The following is a 9,898-nucleotide window of genomic DNA, read 5'->3' on the forward strand; positions in this document are numbered from 1 at the left end:
CTTTTAAGGAACCTGCAGGTTCATTGCCGCCCTCACATAAGCCCGCCATCGATCCCTATCTTGTGCAAGATTAATCCAGTCTCTATCATCATATCCCATTTCCCTCAAATCCATTATAATATTATCCTCCCATCTACGTCTCTGCCTCCCCAAAGGTCTTTTTCCCTCCTACCTCCCAACTAACACTCTATATGCATTTCTGTATTCGTCCATACGTGCTACATGCCCTGCCCATTTAAAACATCTGGATTTAATGTTCTTAATTATATCAGGTGAAGAATACAATGCACGCAGTTCTGCGTTGTGTAACTTTTTTCAATTCTCCTGTAACTTCATCCTTTTTAGCTCCAAATATTTTCCTAAGAACCATATTCTCAAACACCCTTAATCTCTGTTCCTCTCTCAAAGTGAGAGTCCAAGTTTCACAGCCATACAGAACAACCGATAATATAACTGTTTTATAAATTCTAACTTTCAGATTTCTTGACAGTAGACTAGATGACAAAAGCTTCTCAACCGAATAATAACAGACATTTCCCATATTTATTCTGTGTTTAATTTTCTCCCGAGTGTCGTTTATATTTGTTACTGTTGCTCCAAGATATATGAATTTTTCCACCTCTTCGAAAGGTAAATCTCCAATTTTTGTATTTCCATTTCGTAGAATATTCTGGTCACGAGACATAATCATATACTTCGTTTTTTCGGGGTTTACTTCCAAACCTATCGCTTTACTTGCTTCAAGTAAAATTTCCGTGTTTTCCCTAATCGTTTGAGGATTTTCTCCTAACATATTCACGTCATCCGCATAGACAAGAAGCTAATGTAACCCTTTCAATACAGTTCGAACAATGGAAAAAATTGAAGTTCGTGCTGGAAGGACAAATACAGTATATGAAACGTATTATAGTCTTTCAGATGAAGAAACGTAACATTTTTCTTAGGCCTATAGATAGTTATATAGAATAATATTATTTACACAAGTTATTTTTTTTTACATAAGCTATAGTCACATAACATACATTATTTATAACCCGTCCAGAATGTTATTACGTACCGTGGCAGAAATCGGAACACATCTGTGTACACATTCGTCCGTCCCCTCAACAAACCGCGGCTTCCTACCGATGAAAGATGACGTAGTGTATACGGACAGCAGCGCCTCAAGGCCAGGAGTAATAACATTCTGATCAGGTTATACATAAACTTTATTTACATATGTGCTGTACATTATTTATTTCACCTAATGTTAAGGTATGTTGTTTGTTAGAATACAATGTACAGTGTTGTAGTGGGGCCGGTACGTGCCGGTACGCCGTACCATCTAAAATAAGAGCACGCTGTTACCGTACCGGCAAAAAATATAAACTCGAAAATATTAACTAGTCTTTAATATACTCGGAAATGGAGGGTGTTAGATGTTAGAAAAACATTTATTTTGATTTTGATATCTGGCATAAAAGATACTGAGTTACACAGCAGGACAAAGGCAGTTGAAAAAAAAAACCCTGATCAATTTTACAGAAACCTGGCAGAAAACCTTAAGCAAAGGCATATTAATTCCACACAAACATCCTACTTACATTCAGAATCTAAGATTAGTTAGCGATATAAAATGGAAGGCAGAAAAAAAGAGACTGTTGAAAGTTTTGACGGTTGTAAATACAAACAGATATAGGCCTAACTTGTAGTGATACATGCATCTCAAACTTGTGTGAACATTTCCATCTTGAAGACAAGCGAAAGTATATTCAGGCAACGTGAAACCACCAAAGATTCAGAGTTTGTTACATATTATAGATTCTATTCAAATTTCAACTTCAGAATGCGAAGGAGCATTTAGAGTAATGAACGATATCTGCACTAAGAAATAAAATTATCTTTTATTAAAAAAATTGTAGGCTTTTGTTTCTAAAATGTGTTGGGCCATAATTGTCAGCGTTTAATTTCTCGCCTTATGTATAATAGCGTCTGTGATCTGTGGAGTTCTACAGAGATTGCATGTCGAAGAAATAACCTTGAAAAATAAGTGCAGTATGAGTCCATACGGAGTCTAGTTCTGATCAAAAAGATTTCAATAGTACCCCCTAAATTTTTTTTCCAACTACAGCACTGACAATGTATTATTATGTTCTTTAAGTTATAAAAAAACAACATTTTTCTTAAGCCCACACACAGTTTTAGAATTACACAAGTACATTGTTTATATAAATCTTATTTATAATTATGTACTGTACATTATTTACATCGTATAATGTCTTTTTTTCCAATAGCAGAAGGATATAGTTCTCATTGAACTATTAAAAATTTAAATCCAAGTTTCTCTGACATTCAGCATTTCAGCACTGTGATTAATGACGATGTATTTTACTAGTGAAGGGAAGGTAAACTTTCTTCGACGCCCACTTAAACAATATTTGTTTTTAAAAATGTCCTTTCTACTGCACATGAAGTCATCAGAGCATATAAAACAAAACAATCTCATGTTCTCGTACCTCTGATACACTTTGGTTTTCTGGGCCTTCATAGCCTAGCATCCTATCCCTTGTCAACTGTTAAATAATCCTTCCCGTATTCCCCTGCAAAGACATTTAATTTCGTAAATAAATTTACCTTTCTGGGCATCGCAATGACTTCACTCGAACTCCGCATTGTCCTGAATGTCCCGACTGTCCCACCATCAGTGCTAGTACGGCACATACGAAACCTCCAGCCCAGCGGTGACCAAAACTCGAGCTGCAGTGATTACATGCGACAGACAGCCTATGAAGTAAGAAGAAGGAGAAAAGGTACTTGGCATGAAAACTACAACCAGTGGTGGTTTCTACACTAACATCTTGATCGATCCCGTGGATAAAAATCTCAAGCTTTGTTGTATCAGTAATGTCATTGTTGTAATCAAGAGCCAGTGAATAATATACGATTTTTCTTGCTTCTTGTTTACTCTTGTATATAATCAGGAATTTTCTAATTCTTCTCTCGACACTTGGTCGAGAAATTCGTAGTTTTTCAAAATTAAAAACTTCTTATGGACAAGTTATTTAAGCTATTTTAATCATTACTCTTTTGAGAAATTCTGTTCTATTAAAAGGCTTTAGAACACGAGATATTTCAAACCCCATTAGGTAGCTGACTTCCTTACATTTACTGTATTTATCTCATCTTTCTCTTCCTGGCTATGATTTAAGACATGTCAGTTCCTAGCGTTTAACATTTGTTGGCACATAATATTGAATCAGTTTTTCTACAATATTATTATTAAATGAATAACTAATAAATAATTACCCTCATATAAAGATGAAGAAGATTGAAATTGAGATAAAAACCTTAATAATTTTCTCCTTCTAGGGAGAAGATATAAAAATATCAATATACATGCACGTACAGAAGAGTTATAGAAACACATACTTAGTGGTCAGTAATAATAATAATAATAATAATAATAATAATAATAATAATAATAATAATAATATTAATAATAATAATACATTATTCAGCGTGGCAATTAATGTTTCTATATACTCCTAATTGAACCCTTGAGCAAAGTAAACATATTAAATTTTGTCCGACTGAACAACAAAAAAGTCCTCCTTCTCATTCTTTACGAAACCACCTCTTACTACTTGTAGAGACAGAGTTTGTAGAGCGACATGATACCGCCACTGCTTTCCTTCAGTACGTGAATGAAACACACAGCAATGTACAGGAAACTTCTCGTACCCATTTGAATATCTGTGATTACACGATGTAATCACGACACCCGCTTTGGTCACCGCTGCTCTAGCCCGACAGCACAATGGACAGTTTGAAAAAGTAAACAAGCCCTGCCCTAGCCTGTTTTCTCCACCTCCACATCATACTCCGCAATCAGTTATCCCATATCCACATAGCTATATCCACATTCGAAGTCTAGTTATAACATAATTATAGATGATTAGGCCCATGTGTTATAAAAGTTTATAAATGGTAAATGACCTGTTATATTAGTTAATATACTGTATGTCTGTACGTATGAATGATGAAATTAAAAACGTACAAGTTAAAACTATACGTGAAATATTTTAGAACACTTCAAAATAAAATCAGAAAATACATGGATATTAAATTTTACAAAGTCATGACTCTGTTAAAGCAGCACTCCATTACAATATAGAAACACATCGAGGACTCCTCATTCCCGAACCCGGATCCATCACCAGCGTCAATTGCAGCGATTTGGCTTGCCTTAGATTTCGAGGTCTGCACCCTGCACGGAGCCTTGCACTTTGGCTGTCATTTGCCCATTATACGACCTATGTTTGCGGTGATTGTGCCAGTCCGAAGGGTTGCCTGGATGGCATTCGTCAAGCCGATGCTAACAGGGGGAAGTCCTATCTCTGCCCTGACAGGATCAGGTCGAATCCCCACACGAGCTCCTGATAAACTCCAGGGGGCTCGGAACCCCAAGCTCTCGAATCCTACATCAGTATCGGAGACCAGTAGGTCTACTATCCCCATATTTCACCCTAACCGAGAAAACCTTCTGCAAATCTGCTTTGTCCGCCACAAATTTCATCACAACCTGGTCGGGAATCGAACCAGGATAGCGTATTAGGGCTGAAATACAGACGCGGCCAAAGCATGTAAAACGCTCACGACCAATATTTATGAGAGAGGGTTAATCTTCAATGAAGCTATCGCTAATTAAAACCTATCTACTGTATTTCTAGCTGAATATAATGATATCTGATCCATAGCGCCAGGTTAAGATATAAGTATGACAAATAAGTTAATTTCTAACACCTCGAGATATCGTCGATGAAGACCTTTCTGGAGTCTGATAGTCTAAAAGCACAGTCTAGTATATACAGTCACGAAGCTTGAGTTGTGAGGGTTCAAGGAACAATAAACTGTGCCGGTACTATTTCGCATTGTCTGTAATGAGGCGATATTAGAGATCCTAGTGGTTAGCAACTATCTATGCATGCATATTTACTACGTATTGAGCTTCGTGACCGTATATATACTACACTGTGCTAAAAGTGTAATACCACTTCCGAGGTGAGGACATCTAGACGGAATGAATTATAAGGGACGCTTTACTCGATGATCCAGTGGTATGCACTTGAATTTGAATCAGATATCACCAGGAAAAAATTACAGGCCATTTCTTTCATACATACATACATACATACATACATACATACATACATACATACTACATACGTACAGTCGGCCTGAGTAGCGTAGTTGGTATAGCGCTGGCCTTCTGTGCTCGAGGTTGTGGGTTCGATCCTGGTCCAGGTCGATGGCATTTAAGTTTGTTTAAAGGCGACAGGCTCATGTCAGTAGATTTATTCGCATGTAAAAGAATTCCTGCGGAATAAAATTCCTGCACAGCGGCGACGCTGATAAAACCTCTGCAGTTGTGAGCGTCGTTAAATAAACCATAATTTTTACATACATACATACACACATTCAGTCATACATACATACAAATTAATTACTTAATTCATTCATTCATCCTTGCTTCACATTTGATAAAAGAGCAGAAATTAGGCTATGCATTTAATTAGTGGTCTACGATAATGAAATAATTTCTATAAAATATAACTAATAACAGAAACACTACTGTATTATAATAATCCAGTATAAAGATTATGTTATTAAGAACTATCAATGAAAATCAAGTTTCTTGCTAATTTCGTTTTTGAGGTGTGTACACTCATACATGTATGATTTTTTTTTTTTCACATAGTAGGTAATAATAAGTAAAGTAAAGGTAAACACTATACATCGAAATGTTAATTCTCATACATTAAAATCTTGTTAGGTGATCCATTATATCGATGTAAAACTTTTGTCAAATTATATATTAAAACATATATATATAATTATATTCCTCATGCGATCACGCATAAGTCCCCTTACGAAACAAAGTAATTCCCAACATTCTGTAACTTCATTATTCAAACTGAAATCTTTCACGAAGAGTTGTCTTCATACTGCATTCACACGTCATACTATCGGCTCAACAAACAACAGAATTCCGCACACCTGTTGGCTACAAGTCATGAAAAATCCCGCTCGTGGCAGCCGATGCCAGAATGAAAATCAGACGCTCTGCGCTAGCCGAGACCTGCACATTGTCAAGCATAAAATGGCTGGCGAGGGGTTGTTGAGATAACTTGCAGACGTCAGATGTCCTCTCGAGGGTAGCTCGTACGTAAGATAATGCCTCTCGCATCACCCGAGCTGGCCTGAACACCCACACTCTTATCAGGAGCATCTCGAGAGTGATCAAGTACAAGGCTTCTGACATCCATCGTCCGGGACATAACTGTCACAAGCGAGACTCCATTTGTGACGTGGCAAAGAGCAAGCATCCAGTTTTTAATGGTAGGCGACGGAAACTAATTTATTGCGCCTCTTAGTTTCATATTCATTTTGTTATTTGCCGCTACCGAGCCTATTAATATGACGAGTAGCAGCTTTCAGAATTTACTTTCAGTTTCATACATTTGGCCTCAAACATATGTGAAGACGATTACCTATTTTTTTGTTCCACTACTACCACCACCACCGCCACTATAATCATCTAGCCAGTACAATTACCATTACAACCATAATCACAACCAAAATAATAATAATAATAATAATAATAATAATAATAATAATAATAGTAATAATAATAATAATAATCTATTACTTATGGTTATTGGAAGAGAAAAATTCGCTCCAGCGCCGGGGATTGAACCCGGGCCCTTGATTCTACATACCAAGTGCTCTACCCACTGAGCTACGCCGAAGTTCAATCCACAGCGCCGGATCGAATTCCTCTCCTCTAGTGTTTTTCCCTTTGTGGCTTGACTCCAAGCTCGACATATTGGGTGTTCAGTTCAAAATGTGTCATGGCTCGCTGTATGCCGTCATGTGGCTAGCCGATGAGCCTAGAGAATTCAATCTTCCTACACTTCCGCAGAGGTGTATAACCTAAGAGGCAGAGAAGTTGCCTAGCAAGTACGGCCTTCATTCTGAAGAGTACGTACCGATACGTACGGTAACGCCGGTAGTGGCAGGAATGTGAACTGTTTGGAAATACGTACTGTCGGGATATGGGGAGAGGGTTAAGACGATTACTTCCGTATTTGTTGACATTAACTTCGACGGTCAACATGGACACGGAGCATTTGATTTGTGTTGTGGACTGTTACCGTACGCAACCGATGATAACAAATACCCTGCGTACGACTTGCCGGCGCAAAACACAGAACGAAAGAGGTTATGGTAGCACACAGACCGTACAGACCGCCATCTGTTGCTACGACGTTCAAGTTATACCGTACACGTTCTCAAGTTCAGATTGAAGAAAGCCTTAAATAGGCAACTTCTCTAACATATAAGCTGAAACTCGCTTCAAATCGGTGACCCAACAACAGTGACGTCATGACACACTTTGAAATGAACACCCAGTATATGTTGACATATGAGGAGCAACTCTTCAAAACGCATAATGTCCACCCATGGACAAAATTGAGTTTGATATGAAATCGTATAGTTTTTAACATGTCCTACACGCATTCAGATTTCAACAAAACGCATTTTAACACTTTGTAATAGAGCTTCGAAATGTAGTGGACAGACCGAATAGCATTTTGTCCTCTAGTGTGAATGCATCGAAGAGAATTTTGTCCGTTTCTCCTTAAACTAATGTTTTCCTTCCGATACGAAATAATGTGTCGACCATGTTAGACTAGGATTTAAATTCAAACAATCAACGGAATTATACAACAATGTTAGTGTTCACTTTAATTATAGTCCCGTCGTTCTAATTTCCGGCAGCCAATCGCGTTGCAATTCGGCTACATTTAAACGTGTGCGTCTTGTGATTCGCTGATTCATTCCTTAAGGCTCGATAAATACTTAATATAACCACCCGCCATTTTACCTCTTTCGTTGGCGTTCGCAGAAAGCACACGAAGACGTTATTTGCCGCTCAATTATTTGCTGAATTACATTGCGTCATGATAATGTTTAACGGTGTGGCAAATAGATTCCTCGTATGGTAGCTCGGCAACGTAAGGCAAAAATGGCGAATGATACTACTTACCTAGACTTTATAGAGCCTTCACTTTCTAAGACGTAAGCAAAGAGGCGGAGTCACGCCGGAAATAACACCATCGGGACTGTAATAATTTTTATTTTCATTTATATGCGTTGTCGAGATACTTTTCATTCTCATTGTAAAGTAAAGTTGTTTGGTGGAAGTTTCTGTACTTTTCACTGTCAGAACAAAGGATGATCTGATGCATAGTTCTAGTGTTATAGATGGAGAAGAAAAAGATCGAGGGACAAGAAATGGATGAAGATAGAATCAAAAAGAAAAATTGAACATGAAAACAGGTAAGAACAATGTAATATGGTACTGCGGGACCGAAACATATTTAAGGAGATTAAAAATACACAACTCTGCTTCCAAATTGAAGTATTAACTTTTAATTAATTCATTCATTCATTTAGTTTTGTTGCTTTGAATTACACGTTTCGAGACAACGATCCTCAACTCAACTAATGAAATTTGATCCGCAATGCCAGCATAGAGTAAGGCGTTTCGGATGTTGTTCTATTCCAGTAAACAAAAATGAAATGAATATTGCCACAGACATGAATAAAAAGAATGAGCTAATGACTGAACTTGTATCACACAGACTGAAGGCAAAAGCCTTTAATAAAATAATGAGGCTTATTCCTAATAATAGCAAGACATTCGCATTTGATTTGCAACTGGTTCAACAATTGTCATAATTAAATATTGGAGAGGCGTATTATGCCAGATAGATAGATAGTTTGTGTGTAACAAACATAGAAGCCACAGAGCCTATATTTTACATTTGGAATGAAACGCAAGCAGGTAGAGGGGCAGAGGAAGTTTCTTCAGCCATCACCGATTTCTTAAATAAGATGGACATTGATAACTCAACAACTAGTCTCAGATTTTTTGCCGACGGATGCGCTGGTCAGAATAAAAATAAACACATGATACTTGCCAGTGCTTTCTGGCTACTCAAAGAATCCCCACCACATTTGACTGAAGTGCATCTTTGTTTCCCAGTTCGAGGACACTCATTTTTACCACCTGATCGAGTCTTTACCGTGTGGAAAAGAAGCTCTGAAAAATCCCAAAAATATTGAATCCTAAGACATACCAAGAAACTTACATGGAGGTGGGTGAAACGAGAGTGTTAGGGAAAGATTGAGACATACGTGATTACAAAGAACTAGGCAACAACAACCTGAAATCTATTAATGGAATCAATGAGGTAAAAAGAATTCAGTTACAGAAATTAATGGTAAGTAGTAAGGTCAATGATGTTGAAATCCAAACCCAGTTGGGTTATTTCACTGATGATCAGGCTTCGAGACTTTGGACCCGATACAATAAGTTTACTATGCATGCACTATAGGTTGTTGACTAGCTGCAGGTAGATAGAGATGTGTTGAGGTAACAACGTTGCTATTTAGAGTAAAGTATGGTAGTATGGGGAAACACACACATATGTACATTCTGAAAGTAAATATACATTACACAATGATAATGTCAAAAGAATGTGAAAAGCATTTATTCTCCTGTCTTTTATAAGCATTTGTGTTTAATTATACACAGAGTTAATGGTGGAAATAAGCATGTAGCAATTTTAATTTTTTCATTTATTCTATTGGTCGTCTTTAGGAACTGCAGTTACAGTACCGAATTGCAATGTACCTATTACAAGATACTTTCTCAGTGTCTCAAACGTAAATCTTTTTCGCTTATCTGCCAAAGTTTGTACTGTAGAAAGCTGCGCTCTACGTCTCATGACGTGATAGGAGCAAAACGAAAAAACCTAACATCATTGCAGTCTCTAAGAGACAGTCCTTT

This window comes from Periplaneta americana, chromosome 2, assembly GCF_040183065.1.
Source record: "Periplaneta americana isolate PAMFEO1 chromosome 2, P.americana_PAMFEO1_priV1, whole genome shotgun sequence".
Classification (NCBI taxonomy): domain Eukaryota; kingdom Metazoa; phylum Arthropoda; class Insecta; order Blattodea; family Blattidae; genus Periplaneta; species Periplaneta americana.